At 43.5% G+C, this 16,558-nt stretch overlaps 1 protein-coding gene and 1 long non-coding RNA gene across 2 annotated transcripts in view; one reads left to right on the top strand and one right to left on the bottom strand.

The window, feature by feature from the left end:
• RNF150 (ring finger protein 150) overlaps positions 1-16,558 on the top strand; it is a 181,170-nt gene that overhangs the window by 150,517 nt on the left and 14,095 nt on the right. The window lies entirely within an intron of this gene.
• LOC120613234 (uncharacterized) lies at positions 49-15,050 on the bottom strand. Its single transcript, XR_005655623.1, has 5 exons — positions 14,847-15,050; positions 10,178-10,260; positions 8,055-8,206; positions 4,326-4,469; positions 49-4,136 (listed from the first exon to the last, which is right to left on the bottom strand). It is a non-coding gene; the product is annotated as an uncharacterized LOC120613234 (long non-coding RNA).

The raw sequence follows: 16,558 nt of genomic DNA, 5'->3' as shown, positions 1-16,558 counted from the left end.
TATACGTACACACACATATATAAAATAATCAGCTCACAACAACTCTATGAGGCACATATTATTTTTATCCCCATTTTACTGACGCAGAAGCGAAGGCACAGAGAGATTAAAGTAACTGACCCAAGGTCGTAAGCTAGTGACGGGTGGAGCTGGAATCAAAGGAGTCCCTGGGTCCAGAGCCCCATGCTGAACCCCGCTACACTCAAAGGACGGACGAGGGGAGGAAAGGAACACAGCTGTTCGCTCCCTTCCCATTTCATTTATTTATTCTTTTCCTCCATGTTTTCTGAATCTCTGAAAGATCAAATGCTTGAGTAGTTCCGACTTGAATTCTCATTCATCTGTATCTCTGTTCTTCCTTTCCTGGCAAAGAATGTCGGTGTACAGTCGATCAAACGCATGTAAAAGTCATCTCCGCACTGCAGGGGGAAAGTGTAGGACAGGTTGCCTTCAGAGGGAAGATGAGAACATCTGACTTTAAAGGATCATCTTCAGCTCGCAGGAAAGTTTTTTTAAAAGAGAAGCGTTTTTACAGCAAAAGAATCCAAACTCGTTGCAAGTCTGACATTTGGGAGAAAGACATCCTTTATGTATGTATACCTTGAATACTTCTGACATTCCACTTTTTATAACCTCACATGGCAGCCCCAAATCGCACAGTGTTTCTCCTCTGTCTTAGTGCACGGGGTCATTTGTAAGAATGCCCAGATGTCACTCACCAGCCCTTATCTGCCTGCCTGCCTGATTCCACCAAAAACATCCTTTGCCTTCTGACTGCCGATGGTTGAGTTTGCTTCAGCAGGGAAAAAAATTCCTTAGGAACAAAGGAAAACACAGCTAAACAAAATCCCTGGGTGCTTGGAGACTCCGGAGAGGGGCTAGAGAAAGACGCAAAAGGGAAGACTCTCTCACCCGTCCCCAAAAACATTCAGTGCCACTCCATGTCTCCTCGGAAGGGCCGGAAAGCTCCCCTTTATTATTCATGGAAGTTGTCGATGTCAGCATCCATCTCCTTTATTGAACCACTACACTGCGATCTCTCTAGCGTGCCTCCAGGTCATTACCCACTTGCCACTCCTTCACCTCAAACTAGAAGGACCCAACCGTCAGCCCACTGGGGTGGAAAGTGGAGGGTGGAGGGAGCTTGGAGCTGGAGAGAGACCTGGAGATGGGCAGAATCAAGGTGTTTCACATCTGCCACAGTACATTCTGAGGCGCCCATGGCATAAAATGTTCGGCCAGGAGAAGACCTGGTCTTCAGATTTTTACAGAAGAAAGCACTACAAATGAGTTACTGCTAAAACTCGGCCAGTTGAAATGAAACGTGGCATGGGATTCCTCTGAGAAACCTCCTTTGCTAACTTGCTGTCAACTCTGATCCTTGGGGGAAACACAGTGTATCTAACATGTTGAGCAAAACGTGATTTGTGTCGTATTCAACATGCATCTTTATCTTAACTGCCTGGGCACAGCTGAGTTGAGTGGGTCTAATATTCCCCTGGCCCTGGATGAAAATTCCAGCAGGAACTTGCGCTGTCTCACGTGGCCAGCCCTGGGACAGTCACACATCACCTGCCCTGACAGGCCTCTCCAGTATAGTCTTTTCCCAGGAAAATTTTTAAAAAGGATGGTTGGTTCCTTCTATGCCTCTGGCCTCTGACCCCACCCAGGCCATTCATTTCCAGATCCCGGGCAGGAAGGAGACCTGAGACCACGGTCTGTTTTCACTTTTCTAAGGGTTGGGTCAGTTCTCCCTAAGTCTCACCAACAGGGAACATCTTCCAGAATCCCCTCAGGGGTTCCCTTGCTATAACCCCACTCTGGGCGTGAGCATGGGATAGAGCCCCTTCCTACCATTTTGGCTAGAGGGGTGAGATTCAGCATGACCGTACTCTCCACAGCCAATCTCGTCACCAGTTTCTCCACCTTTCTCTCCCTCTCTCCTTTTTATTGCCTCAAAATGGGCCATGGGGGTCAAGAACAGGTCACAGAACAGGTTCCCCTTCGTACCCATTGGACATCCGGCAGTGGGCAGGGAGCGGGGGTGGGGGAGTTGGGGAGGCTGCCCACATCTCCTCACTAGAAACAGAGGTGGGAAGAGGCCCATGATTGTACGGAGGAACGGGCTCCTGAGCGTCTTCATCATCTTCGCCAGAGGACATGTTCTTAGCTCGTATGGTAACTGAACTATGTATGGTTCCTTTGCAAAGGATCTAGAGATAGGTCAGCCTTTGGTGGTGAAAAAAAAATATATATGCTCATATTCTTCAAAATGCACTCATGAGGCAAAAATAATTTTCTCAGCACAGTTAAAACAGCAACCCAGAAAAAAAGTCATTTTCAGAAAGAAAAACACATCGTTAACAGCCACCCCTGCAATCAGCAGGAGGGCTCCAGGGACACGCATTACAGGCTAATTTGGGGAAAGACTTCCAGAGAGTTCATTCGGAGACTGTGTGTCTGGGATCATCCGCGCTCTCTCATTTGAGGAATGCAGGATAAACCTCTCTGGGGGTTCTTCATTGCTAAAGACACATTCCTCTAAAATCAGGCCAGAAATGACATTCACTCTCACACTTTTTAAGTTCTTTGCTTATTGTTTAGGGGGTAGTCAATGAAGCATTCGGGACGCCGAGAGTCAAAAGTCATGAATGCCCCTGGACTTGCTCTGACCACAGTCTGAACTGCGGAAACGAGAAAGAATGTGTATGGGAACTTTTCCGGGGAACCCTGTTTCGAACCCCTGAATCTGGACAAGTGAGAGAAAAAGAGAAAGTTGGCACGAATATCACATTTCTGTTTCAAGTGTGCAACTACACTTTGCTACACGCGCAAAGCAGCCATCTCCAGGTTTTATGAAACTGCAGAATATACTGGTGTGTCCAGAAATAAACACGTCTAGATAAAGCATCCCGGTGTTTATGAGGGAGGGCAAGAGCGAATGGCCACGTCTGCTTTTTGGACTTGCATCAAAGTCTGAAAGGGCAAAGCAGCGACTCTTTGACTGTGGATAAATACACCATCTGGAACCAGCGATGAGAATGGTCTCCCCTGGTGCCCATAAAATTCACATTAGCCCCGGCGAGAATGACGGCTTTGATCTGTGAGCGAAGTCCCATGTGGCGGACAATAAAACCAGCCAGGCCTTTAGATTTTAGACCACACTGTCACCTCCCCTTCAGGAAATCGTTAAGCCACAGTGGACAACTCCTCTACAAAATGAAGCATTTGCCGACTGTGACATTGCTCCCCACAGTCAGCTCCGTGTCTCTCCGTGTCTCGTAATGTACCAGGTCCCTGGAGCAATGTGACCTCCTTGTTTCTGAGCCCTCTAGCTCACCAGCTCAAATGACAGCTTCAGCAGAGGGACAGCTGTTCGAAAAGCAAAGATCTTTGCAATAAGTACATGCCTTGATCATCAAGTGACCCAGATGGCAGCTATCCAATTCACAAGCTGCCCGGTTTTCCATGATGACATTCCTCCTGGATTAAAAACACTTGTCACTCCAAGAAAGCCCACATGGGGCCAGACTCCTGGGGTTTTCTGGTCTTGTATGTCTGGTGCCTCTGACAGGAAGTATTGAGGATCCACAGACTCACACACAGCCTGGGGGAGAGTTAATCGATTTAGACCACAGATGTATTGCCATTCGGAGCTCTCAGCCTGGACATGACACACACTATCCTCTTGGAAGGAACTTGTCTTCCTGAAACAAACTCAGCCAACAGACTGAGTCCATCCATTTCTGGGAGATTGTCTCCTGTCCTCAGTGACTGGTTGATAACACCATCTTTAGTTTGATAAATCTCTCCCAATGCTGTCTTGCTTTGGGGACGTGTCATGGCTAGGCAGCTGGTCCCCGAGTTAGCTGAGGAAAGGGCTGTTCAGCAGACATGCATTTTACCAGACACTGTCACACTGAACATGGATCTCAGCAGGGAGGTGGCAGCTGATGCCAGGAAACACAGTTGGCAGGTCAGCACTTTTTCAGTGCTTGAGGAGCATGGAGTATAAATAAGATAGAGTTTCTCTTCGCATTTCAATTCTAAAGCAAATTGTGGAGAAGTTCCATCATTCAGAGACTAAGAAAGCAGGAAAAGCTGAGAATGCCTTTTGGATGACACAAGAATTGGCTCTGAAAGTCAAAATAGTTCAGAAATAAAATTCAGTGTCAGGAAAAAAAAAAAAGTAACTATCAGAACATTACTAGAGCTACTTACAGATAGATGATATCATGGAAACACACTAGCCAGAGGCAGGAAATTTGGCCCATAGTCCTGATTTGGCCCCCAATTTGCTGTGCTCCCCTGGGCCAGTCGCTTACCTTCTCTGCACTTTCATTTCCATAGTCATCAAATAAATCTCTTGTACTAGTAGAGAGAAATACACCGATTCGCCGATCGATGATTCTTCCTATGATCTCAAAACATAATTCACTGATGATATCTCGTTCTGTCTTCATAGCATTCTTATGCAATAGAAACAAACAGCAATATTTATCCCAAACAAAAGGAGACAAATCGAGATTCTGCCCTAGCTCAGTTGTCTTTCTGATGCTGGACCACATGTTAAACTGGTTCCCTACCAAAGGAATGCCTGAGCAGCTCACAGTACAACTCATTCTAACAGGACAGAGTTGAAAACTGAATTAAAACGTGCCCATTTCAGGTGATTGAAGACTCAAGGGCATCGGGATTGGCCGTCTTGGTAAAGGAACCATGTAGAGGCAACTGAAGATTTCCAGCTACACGCGGCAGATTGAATCCACGTGTTTATCTCCGCTACCTAACCAAGTCCCGCCAACCTTTTAAAAGATAAAAACCAACATGGACACTAAGAGCGGAGAAGAGATGACAACGGACAATACGTCAGCGCATTTTGGAAGACAGACGTGTAGAAATTCTCTTAGTGAGGTGGAGAAAGCTGAAATCTGGGTTCCTCCTCGGGGAGAAGCCAAAGTGGTTTTACGCTTGGAGCTCTGCGGAGCCTCGGGATATAAGGCACGATGCCCAGGGAGGATGCAGTAAAGAATGGTGCTCAAAAGACAATTGGGCGAATGACTGTGATGAGCATTTAAAAGGCCCCCAGATTCCCCGCCCCCATCCTGAGCCATCCAGTGGTTGCCATAGGCCCGTACGAGATTCCCTCCTCGGCTGGCAAGCCCCACCCGTGCACGTTTAATCCGAGCGCCTCCTTTGTAAACGTGAGGAAAGCAAGAATGGCTAGACAGTTGCAAGAAGCCACTAAATCTGAGAGGGGACATAACAAATAAAAGTAAACTCCAAAGAAACCAAGATAATTCAGAACACAGAAGTCTATGAGCCATCACCTACCTGTCTCCTTACAGAGATATGAGACAATAGCGCATCCACGGGATAGAAACGGATGATAGAAATTGTCAGAAAATGAAGAAGAGTTCTTGGAAATTTAAAAATACAGCAGAGTGAAAATTCCCATAGTATAATTAAGAGATAAAGTAAAAGATAAAATACTATTTGTCTCGTTAAACTATGTTCTTATGAAATTTTTAAAAATTAAGTTAATTTTACAAATTAACTTAATTTTAAAAATTACATTTAAAAATAAGGAAAAACTAAAAGGATCAGCTGACTTGCCATTGAAGAATTAATCCACTAATTCAGCACACATTTTTTATTAGCATCTCACATGCCTCCCCCAAAATGTGTTTTTTCTTATAGTGAAAATTATGGCCTTGTAAGGCATACTTGGCTTTAGAAAATGTGACTGGTACCAAACTTTTAAGAGCGTTTCCTTATTGCATGCCACATTCGCATTATATTTTCAGTGTACTGGTGTATAATTTTGCTTTATAAGTTAGTGACTTCAGTTTTTACAGTGAAATTATTTCCCAGTGCTCCAGGCAATAACAGTGGTTACCCTACATCCTCTCCACTCTGTTGCTCTCGGCGGTAAAACAATTACCAAGCCACGTTCATTCTGCCTTTTAAGTCTGTCTCCCTCTGCCATTCCCCTCTGCCAGATGCTATCATCCGAGACCTTCTCATCTCTTGATTTTTGCCATGGCTGCCGTTTCACTGCCCCCATCTCGAGTCTTACCGTTCTCTAGTCTGTCCTGATCTTGCTTCCTGAATATAATCGTCTATAGAAATCTGGTCTTAGTTCGCTGTTTTGCTCAAGACATTTTCATTACCGAACTCCAGCTGGCTATTCTAAACAACTCATTAAGCATTGGACCTCTGCCTATCTCTCCCCGATTTCTCACCGCTCCCACTTGGCACTTTCCACAGAAGCATTTCTCAGCCACTCCTGGTTCCAGATACGCTGCCCTTGACACTTCTCCCTCCACCGGCCAACTACACATACCCTTCTGCCATGCTCCCTGAGGTGTCTTCTCTGCCGCTCCCAGCAGAATCTGGGGCGCCTTCTCCTACGACTGTCTCCTTTCAGTTATCTCTGTTATGATTTCTTGATCTTGAGACAGCATCTGTCACCCCCACAGAACTTAAAGGTCCTTACAGAATTTGGACTGTGGCTTTTCACCTTCGTGTTCCAAAACTCAATACAGTCTGTGGCATACAGTTACACTCAATAATCAGTTGAACAACTGAATATGCCAAATTTGTAAGGAAACCAACAAGAGCAGTAGTTAGAAGTGGAAGAGACTGTATTGCAATCTACATCTGCATTTTGTCCGCTAATGTAAAGGGGCAAAAAAAGTATATCTATCTATATATACTTCCTAGGTGCCAGCAGACTAGCTTCCCTAGAGCCCGCTCCTCTGGGATGACACTGTGGCTTTACCCGCATGCGACAGGAGCATAGATGCTAAACTGTTCCCTCATCGTGAGGAAGGTGGGAGTCTAATGCTTTGTAGAAATCGATTGATGATTTATTATTTATCACCATTGATATCGCAGTGCACAGCAAAAACAGGGGATTAAAAATAAGTGCAGAGAGAGAGAAAGTGGTGGGAACGGCAGCAAAGCGAGATGTGAGGGAGAAAGCTCTCACGCCTGACTGCGCATCGGTTTCTGCAGACGCCCTGGAAATATCATAAAATCAACAACCCAGAAACCAGTGCAGCTGACATGAAGCTCTTCAGTTAGTTAAGGCACTCACCTAACATAAACCCACGATGAGTGGACGTGACCCAACTGAGAGATAGCTCAGGCTTGGGGAAACGGGATGGCTCGGACCCTGGACGGATCTGGGCTTAAACCCTGGCTGACCACTGAATTAGTAACCAACTCACTTAACCTCCCTGAGCCTTAGTTTCCTCGTCTTTAAAATCATCCAGGTAAAATCCACCTCACAGGTTTGTCACGAAGGTGAAATGAATCGATATAAATAAGAGCTGCTGGCTCAGAGCCTGGCACTCGATAAATCCTAACTGTTACCTCTGTCCCCACTGCACGCACCTCTCCCCATGAGAGCACACACCGAACAGACACATGTCAGGTACTGACCGGTGCAACTGAAGTGTCTTGATATAAAGATATCTACACAGCACCCATCTCAGATAGATTCCAAGGCCTGTGAGCTCTGGGGTGTATCCTGAACCATTTGTCTGTGGGGATGAAAATCGGCATTACCTCGCTCGTCTTCGATGATCACATTTACTTTACTTCCTGGGCCAGAACTGCACGCTCACTCGTCATTATTTATATTTCCCACTAATTGATCATTCGAGTACTACTGAGTTATAAGCTGCAATCTTCGCTACCGTGACCTCATCTAAAATAGTGACAGTCCTTATAACACCATTTACAGAGAAATCTCTCGGGTTATCAGCATCATCACTAGGCAGCCCATCAATCAATCAACAACCCATTAGTATCGGTTCCTAGAAAGTCACATTATGTCTTCCCATACATGGCTGTCTCTTGGTTGTATTCCACAGACAGCCACCTCATCAGTAATCTTAGTGCATACAGACTTCCAGACAAATGATCTGTTGAGGAACGAATAATTTCTTGATTTGCTAGGCCTTGATGTTCTTTGTGTATTTATAAGTTTAACCTCAGGGGACAGTTTGGAGCAAAAATTTTGGAAGTGCCCATTTGATACAAACCTCCATGTTTGCAGCAATTGAATCTCACACTCCCATGTAGAAAATCCACTAGGAGACTTTTTAACATACGAAGTATGTAACTCATCAGCTTCTTATGGGGTGGTCCTCACTGCACTTCCTTCCTCCCTTTGAGAGAAAAATTTGCAGAGAAACTTCCGGAGAAAAGAAAATATATTGTGGTTAAGTGATTTAGCCAAAATCTCCTCCCCAGCTCCATCCAGGACACAGCTGCGGTGGTGATCAGTTAGGTCACACTCCACTTGTCTGGAGAAGTCTGAGAATGCCGGATGGGAGGGACACTCCTTCCTCCTCACTCTGGAGACTTCCCATGGACTCCAGGGTGAGGATCGAGCCAGATTCCCTGCACACACATGCTCACATCCATGCACGCACACGAGCACGTGCACGCACCACCACCACCAATCCCCAGGGCCTTGGCTTGTCATCCAGAGCCATGCAGAATTAGATCTCTGGGGACTCTTAGGAATTCTCTAGGCGGAGGTAGCAAATTGATGTCACACGTGACCCCTTCTGTCTACAAACGAGTAGGGTTTGGCCCTGAGAATACTTCTTCTGGTATTCGGCTGGGGGCCAACATTCAAATATGGCGAGGTTTTGCATGCAAACCTGAATTTCTAGTAAAAAGATTGGAAGGAGTGGAAGTCCTGAGCCTCATTCCCTTATGGTGACAGTTGGCTAGACCGGAGTCTGGCAGCCCCCTGAAGTTCAAGAGATGTTCCCTACAATTCACCACAGCTCTACAACCCCAAATTTAGGGACAATTTCAGGGCAACAATGCTCTTTTCATATGCACCGATATCTTTGGGACAATCACTGTCGTGGATTGTTTTTTGAGGTCTCATTAAAATAATACCTCTTAGTAAAATCATGCAGTGCAACTGTGTGTGTGCCTATTAAGCACGACAACATACACAATTGATATGCTCAGTATTAACTAATGTTCACAGCAGGGAGGAACAATTAGTAGACTTATAGACTAAAGTTCCATCAAAAATTTTTTTGTCAAACAAATCATTCACTTATATAAAGATTTATGCCTCAATCAGAGCTGTCGGCACAAGAAAGAATTGGCTGCACTTAAACGCCTGCTGCGCAACAACAGTGGAATGATTTTTTTTAAGCAAAAATAATACCTTAATAATACTGCAACTGCTATTTAAATATGGAGTTAGTTAGAAAAGTGTATTTGGAACACAGTGGATTTAAAAGCATGTCTTCACTGTTAAGAAGTTGAGAAAAACTCATGCGATGGGATAAACAAACCCTTGCATGAGTGGGCATGCACACATGCATGCACATATGGAAAGCACACGTGTGTATACACATATGTATGCCAAGAACACTCATGCACTTACCTAAATTCACAAACACTTGCATATACACGCGCTCATACCTGCATATCATGTGGGCACATGGAGCGTGTGTATGCGCCTCAGGCAGTACTTTTACACGCATAGACATCTGCACGTTTTTATGGCCCGCATGCATGCCTGCACACAGACGTATGACTCAGTACCATCGATTGCATCACTGGAGGTAGCCTGTTTCTGCAGGGAGGCTCGAGGTTTTCGGTCATGACTCTCGACTGATTACTCCTGGAAATGAAACCATGGTTCCAGCTTAGTGCATCAGAGAGGGTACAGCTCTCAAAACAAATGTATATATCATTTTATTTCTCTAATGGACTTAAAGGCTCCCTGATATCTAGAAAGATAACCCTACAAGTGAGGCAGGCCCTGATTTTAGGTACAATGTATTCCCAGCACTTATGCCCTACAGTAAAATGACAGACCGTGCAGCCAAATCACACTTGTAGATGTCTGTCCCCACTGAGTATGAGTATCGTCTTCAACTGATGAGGTGTCAGGGGATATGATCGAATGGTGAGGGCACTGGGAAGCGAAGGGTGGATCTTTATTGGACAGCAGAGAGAGGTCCTGAAATTCCTGTCCCTAATTTATACCCCCGAAAATCACGTAAGTTCTCAGCAGCAGAACTAAGTCAAGGCCCAGCCCCTGCCACCTGCTGCCTGCATTGGCTTGGGCAAGTCACTCAACCTCTCCATGCCCCGATTTCTTCATCTGTAAAGTGGAAGTCATCACCTCATGTGATTCGATGTAATGAAAACTTCTTAGGGAAGTGCCGGGTCCATTATAAGCATTTGAAAAACGTTCTCTCCAGTTTTCTACAAAGAAAGAGGTAGAGGGAATTCAGGCTTATTAAATATATACCGTGTGCCAAGCATCTTGCAGAGAGCTTCCTCTATGTATTTTAACTTTTACAATTATTATCACTCTTTTACATACAAGAAATTGAAGTGGAGGGCAGTCCATGAACCTCGTCAAAAGTCACGCCTTGAGTAACTGGTGGGCTGGGATGAGAGCCGTTGTCACTCTCGCCAAAGCCCAGGTTCTTACGAACACACTGGACTTTCTCGAGTGTGGTCTGAATCTCTGCTGGGCTGTAATTGCAATGCAGACCCCTGGGGCCCACCCCAGGTTGACTAAATCACAGTTTTCAGGGGCGAGCAGAGAACCGTCATTCTTATCAGACTTCCTCCATGACTCTTTCTAAAACCAGAGTTTGAAAACCTGTGCCACTACCCCAGAATAGCATTGGGGATGAAGCTTTGGTGCCATCTGTGCAAAATCAGTCCCTGCCTCTGAGAGCAGAAAGGGAACACAGGGTACCTACTGGTCACAAGTACAGTGCTTATCAAGTCAGTGTTGAGATTAGGTCTTCTAACTCCCAATGATGCTTTCCAACCGTTTATTTCTCCTTTGTGGGCATATTCTCAAACTGTTTTTTAGAAAAATGCCATACTCTCTTTTAATAAACATAAAAGTCTTACCCCTTCCCACGAGGGTTTTATTTAACCCACATTCCCTCAACAACCTTTTTCTTGAGAATCACTGCTACCTTTCCTGGATCCCCACCTGTCAGAAAGATTTTGTTGAACTTCAGAGCCAGCATTTTAAAAAAAAATGATTTACATTTTGGCATTTCCCAGATATAAAATTAAGTTATTACTTTATAGAATATTTTTTCAGGCACAGTCTCTCATCTGCCATCTCACTTATAAGGTGGGTGGGTTGAGTTCACCTAGCTGTGAACGATATAAACAGCAGCTTTATCATTATCACCGTTACAGGCTGTTTTATTAAGTGTTTCTCTAAACCAGAAACTGGGCTAGATGCTTTCTATCCATAACATTATTTGATTGACCAAGTGAGTGAGGAAGTAAACACTAAGGCTCTTCTAGCTTTATCCACTTGCTTATGCAACGAAGTGGAAGAAGACGCTTCTTCTAGAAGACTAGAAGAGTGGCTTCTGTCACCAAGGGGCAGAATGGAGGACGAACGTCTGGCCAGCGGAATGTCCCCCGTTATTCCCTTTGCCCTTTCATGTCCCCTCACCTTGTCGAACGGCTTGCCTCATTTGTATCTCCTTTATTCTCACCCTAAACTCATGGCACAGAATTCCCACTGCATGTCCAAATATTGATTACAAATTCTGTTTTTTATGTTCTAAACACAAAGAGTTGGACATTGCATTCTGGAGCCAGAGGAAGGGATTCGGTTACGCGTTTATAACAGGCATGCCTGGACCACTGCTCTTGCTACTATATGCTTTAGATAGAAATCATTAAGTTTTCCAGGAAGGCATGTAAACACATCCATCTAGGTTAATTTCAGTAATTTATGGTCAGGATATCAACTCATACTCTGGGTCAAAACATTGGGCCTCTTTTCTTTAGCTAAGAGTGAGTCTTTCAGTTTTTGAGGGCTTAGTTGTGCCACCACTTGCCGCCCTCCCCTCCTGACCCCATCCCCTAGAGCACCAGGTCATGACCTATTCTCGAACCTGCCAAAGGTAAATTATGCAGCGTGGATTGGATGGAGGAGGTGTGGGCAACCGGGGGTTCTTCTACACGAATGACTTGCAGTCTCGAAGCTTTAAGAACAGGCTTCTTTGTGTGTTTTCTGGGGAAGCCGGAGGGTCAGAATGGTCAGAAATGACAACTGTAGTAAAGACCTTAAATCGATGGTGGTAATAGAACAGGCGGATGTAAAATGGTGCCTGAAGAGAGACCAAGATGTGCTCACGGCAGCGTTTAGTCTCCAGTTCAGCACTGAGCTGTTTATTCACCTTATAATTTGCTACGCTCTTCTTGACGACTTACATTTTAGCAGATTGTATTGTGAATGCTTCTTTGTTTTTGAAAATGTATATGTAAGAAAGTGTGTTTCTTATCTGTCCTCTCGTCCCCAACTCCTTCCAGAGGAAAGTAAGAGTCCCCGCTGGACTGCGGTCTGCGGCTTGACCTTTAAACTAGGCTCAGTGTTTCCATCGAGCCTTGTTCTCTAGTTTCTTCTGGCTCTTGTGTTGGACTATCCTGTAACAGGGTGACACTTGTGTAAGCAGTAGGGATGAGGCTGTCACATGGCGAATGAGCTCCCTATGATATGTTGATGCATCGACCCACATCCAATAACAAGAAAGAACTAGAGCATTACAGACACAGTCGGGTAGTAGCCAGAGAAAGAAAGGACGCCCCTTGTCCCCCAGCACACTCATGGACAAAGAAGGAAGCCAAAAGGCTTAATGGGAAAGGAATTAAGGTTCTTGGTAAATATCTGAAATACAATAATAGCTGTATATTATCTGGAATAGCATGTACTTGAACCTGCAGTAAGTGAAGCTTACTGTATTGATTGGGTAGATTGATGATATTATTGATAATGATATTCATGTGTGTGTGTGTACGTAAGTCTCATTACAGGCTACCAAAAAAAAGTATTTTTATCATCTTTTACTGATAAGGAAACTGACATCGTATATTTTTCAGGAGCTTATCTAAGCAAGTACGTCTTAAGCACAAACATAATATAATCCATGTATGTTACATAAAGTCAGGACACGCGAGCCCTGCATTCCAATTCCTCTTCAGTTTCAGTAGAGCCTGCCTTTCCGACCATGCTGCTTGTATTCAGTGAGACCAGTCAGGAAAATGGCAATTGCCCTAGGTATTTCAAAATAAGGGAATTTAATACAAGAAATTCATTACAAAGATGCTGGGGGAAAAATGAACACAAAACCTTTACTTGCACCATATATAAAATGAACTTGAAATCGTTCATAGAGCTCAGCATGTGATATACCACATTAATAGAACAAAGGATAAAAATAACATGATCATCTTAACTGCTGCAGAAAAAGCATTTGACAAAATCAACACATAAACACATCATTAGTGTGCTTTTGTATGCACTAATAATGAACAACCTGGAAAGGAAATTTAAACATTCTCATTGACAATAGCATCAAAAAGAATAAAATATTTAGGAATAAACATAACTAAGGAAATGAAAACTAAAAACCATGAGATGTTGCTGAAATAAATTTAACGGATGCAAATAAATGGATCTGCATCCCATGTTTGTCGATTGGAAGACTAGTGTTAAAATGTTCGTACTACCCAAAGTAATCTAAAGATTCAGTGCAATCCCTGTCAAAATCTCAACAGCATTTTTACAGAAATAGAAAAAACAATACGAAATTTCATATGGAATCTCAAAGGATCCTGAGTAGCCAAAACAACCGTGAGAAAGAAGAACAAAGCTAGAGGCCTCACACTTCCTGATTTCAAAATATTTTACAAGGCTACCATAATCAGAACAGTATGGTACTTATACATAAAAAAGATATATAATATATACATCTATGAAACAGAATAGGGAACCCAGAAATAAACACTCATATGTATGGTCATATGATCTGAGACAAGGTGCCAAGACTACACAATGGGGAAGGATAATCTCTTCAAGAAATAGTGTTGGAAAAACTGGATTTCCACATGCAAAAGAAAGAAGTCGGACTCTTGCCTCACAGAAGTCATGCAAGATGATGACGGGGATCTGGTTGACAGTATCATACTGTAAACTTAGAAGTTGTTTTGAGAATGACTAATGTGATGTGGTTTTTTGCCTCTCCCCACTCCATCCGCCATATACACACGCAAAGAGTTTGGCAGTTTTTTATATAGTTGCATGTACTTAAGCATATAGACTCAGCAATGAACTTCTTGGTATTTATCCAAGAGAAATTAAAATGGCCCTCAAAAATACTTGCCCACAAATGTTCATACCGTCTTTATTCACAATAGCCAAACACTGGAAATAACTCCCAGTGTTCATTAGCTTGTGAATGGCTGAGCAAAAATGTGCTATGTCCATACCATGGAAAACTACTCAGCGATGACAGGGAGTGAACTATTGATACATACAACATCCCAGATGATTCTCAAGATGAGCATAGTGGGGTGAAAGAAACAGCTGGGGAGGGGGTGATCCTCTTGGCATTTAGTGGGTAGAGAGCGAGAATGCTGCTACACAGCCTGTAATTCACGGGACATCCCCCTCACGACAGAGTGTTTTCCAACCCCAAAGGTCAGTTAAACCAATGCTGAAAAACTCTCATAAAGGATTATAAAAAGAAAAACAGATCAGGGGTCAGGGAGAGAAGGAGGGATTGACTACAAAAGGGCGTGAGGAAACGTTGGGGGGAAATAAAAATGTTCAACATTTCGAATACCACCAGGCTAGAACGAGTGGTTACGTAGCTACATACCTCCATCACGTCCGTCAAAACTCACCAAATCATACACTTTAAACAGATGTAATTTATCATAGGTAAGTTATACTTCAATAACGTTGATGTACCGAAAAAAAAAAAAAAGTTGGGGAAACTGGAGGAGTGGGAGGGGCTTACCCAGAGCTCTGCTGCTGCTGGAGCTGTCTCATTTCTGCTGGGGAAATCACCCGCACTGGCACTGAGCAGGAACTCGGGATCCTCCTCCCTCCTTCGGAGTCCGCTGAAACCACTGCCAACACTTCTGGAGCCCACAGTGACCTGCCTGAACCAGAAGTACAATAGCTTCCCTCTTCCTCCTGCCTTCCAATCTCCTTGGCAGGACCTAAGAGCAAGCCAGCTGGCAAGGGAGTCTGGGAAATGTAGTTCTCAGCCTTCTAGCTCCCCAGGAAACAGGAGAGCACAGAGGGCAGGAAGAGGGTGGAGTACCTGCAGGCTACATCTGGCACATAGCTTATGGTTCCCTATAACCTGAGCTGCAGCCAAGTCAAACCATCCACATGCCTTGACATCTGCTCTGATGATGGCTAGTCATGCCGGTTCTCTTGAAAGAATGCCATTTCTTCTCATCTCCATACTTTCCAGTACTATCAGATTTCACCACTGGTTTACATGGCGCCAACTTCTTGAACCCTCTTGGCTACCCAGTTGGAGGTGAAATTTTCCCCACCTCTCTGTTTCCTTAGCATTTTATTTACTTCTCTCTCTCTCTCTCTCTCTCTCTCTCTCTAGCATATGTCAGCGTGGATTAAATGTATAGATACAAATCTGATATCTTCTATAGATCAAATTCAGTTTAGAGGCAGAACCTGTGTTAAGTTTACTTTTATTTCCTCCAAAGCTCATCAGCAGTGTTGTGTACCTAATAAGTGTTCAATAAATAACTGTTGAATAAATAAATTAATGAATAAATAAATGAAGTCTATGGATAATTTCATACAATTGCAAAAAATAGATGAGTCTGTATGATCTCTGCCTATCTTTCGAAATCCATCTGGCTTTCTCTTCCTAACTCTTTTGTTCCAATCATATTCACATTTATCGAGGGCCTTCCTTTTACCAAATATTATGCTTAATGCTTAAGGTTTTCTGTAAGTTTTTCTAATTGGGGATTGTAAAATAGCTATTGACAGCATAAATGTTCACTAGATTTTGCCTCCTTGCAAAAATTAATATAAAACTATTGAAAATATTACATTGTCTCTTCTCTTGGCACTTAGTAAGGAATTATTGAGTGAACTGTTAAGGAAATCAGTAAGGAGTTTGAGCCATTGAAGAAAATCTTTCTCCTGCTCAGTGTAGTGTCACAGGGAAAGAAAACCAATGATGAAGAGATAAAAGCCCAGTGAATTCACAACTATGCGATCTAATTTAATATAATATACGGACTTCCAGGAAATCCCTCTGTACCAAAGCAAAATAAAAACAATGCTTTAGACCTCCCCATCTGAAAAGTGAGAAGAATTTCCCTGATTTGAGCTCATCATGTTTATTTTTATAATTATGGAGCAAAAAGTTAAAAAAGCAAAAGTGCCAGTTATATCAGAACAATTTTAGGAATCACTTGGCCAAATGGATGAATTTATATCGTAAGCCTGGAACACTTGGTTCTCAAAGGTGGCTGAGCAATGTCTATGAGAACAACTTATGAGCCAAATAAGTTGTTCTGCCATTCCAGAATAGCATATTCATCAACAGCACTCACTTGGGTAGGTAGAGGTTCCATTTCTGTTTCTTTCTATGTACTTGACCTTGGACAAGTTGACTTCATCTGTAAAATGTGAATCAGTCATTGGGATAATCATATGCCTACTTCAGAGTGTCACTGTGAG

This window comes from Pteropus medius, unplaced genomic scaffold (genome assembly GCF_902729225.1).
Source record: "Pteropus medius unplaced genomic scaffold, Ma_sr-lr_union100, whole genome shotgun sequence".
Classification (NCBI taxonomy): domain Eukaryota; kingdom Metazoa; phylum Chordata; class Mammalia; order Chiroptera; family Pteropodidae; genus Pteropus; species Pteropus medius.
This window is presented reverse-complemented; position numbering and strand designations above follow the sequence as displayed.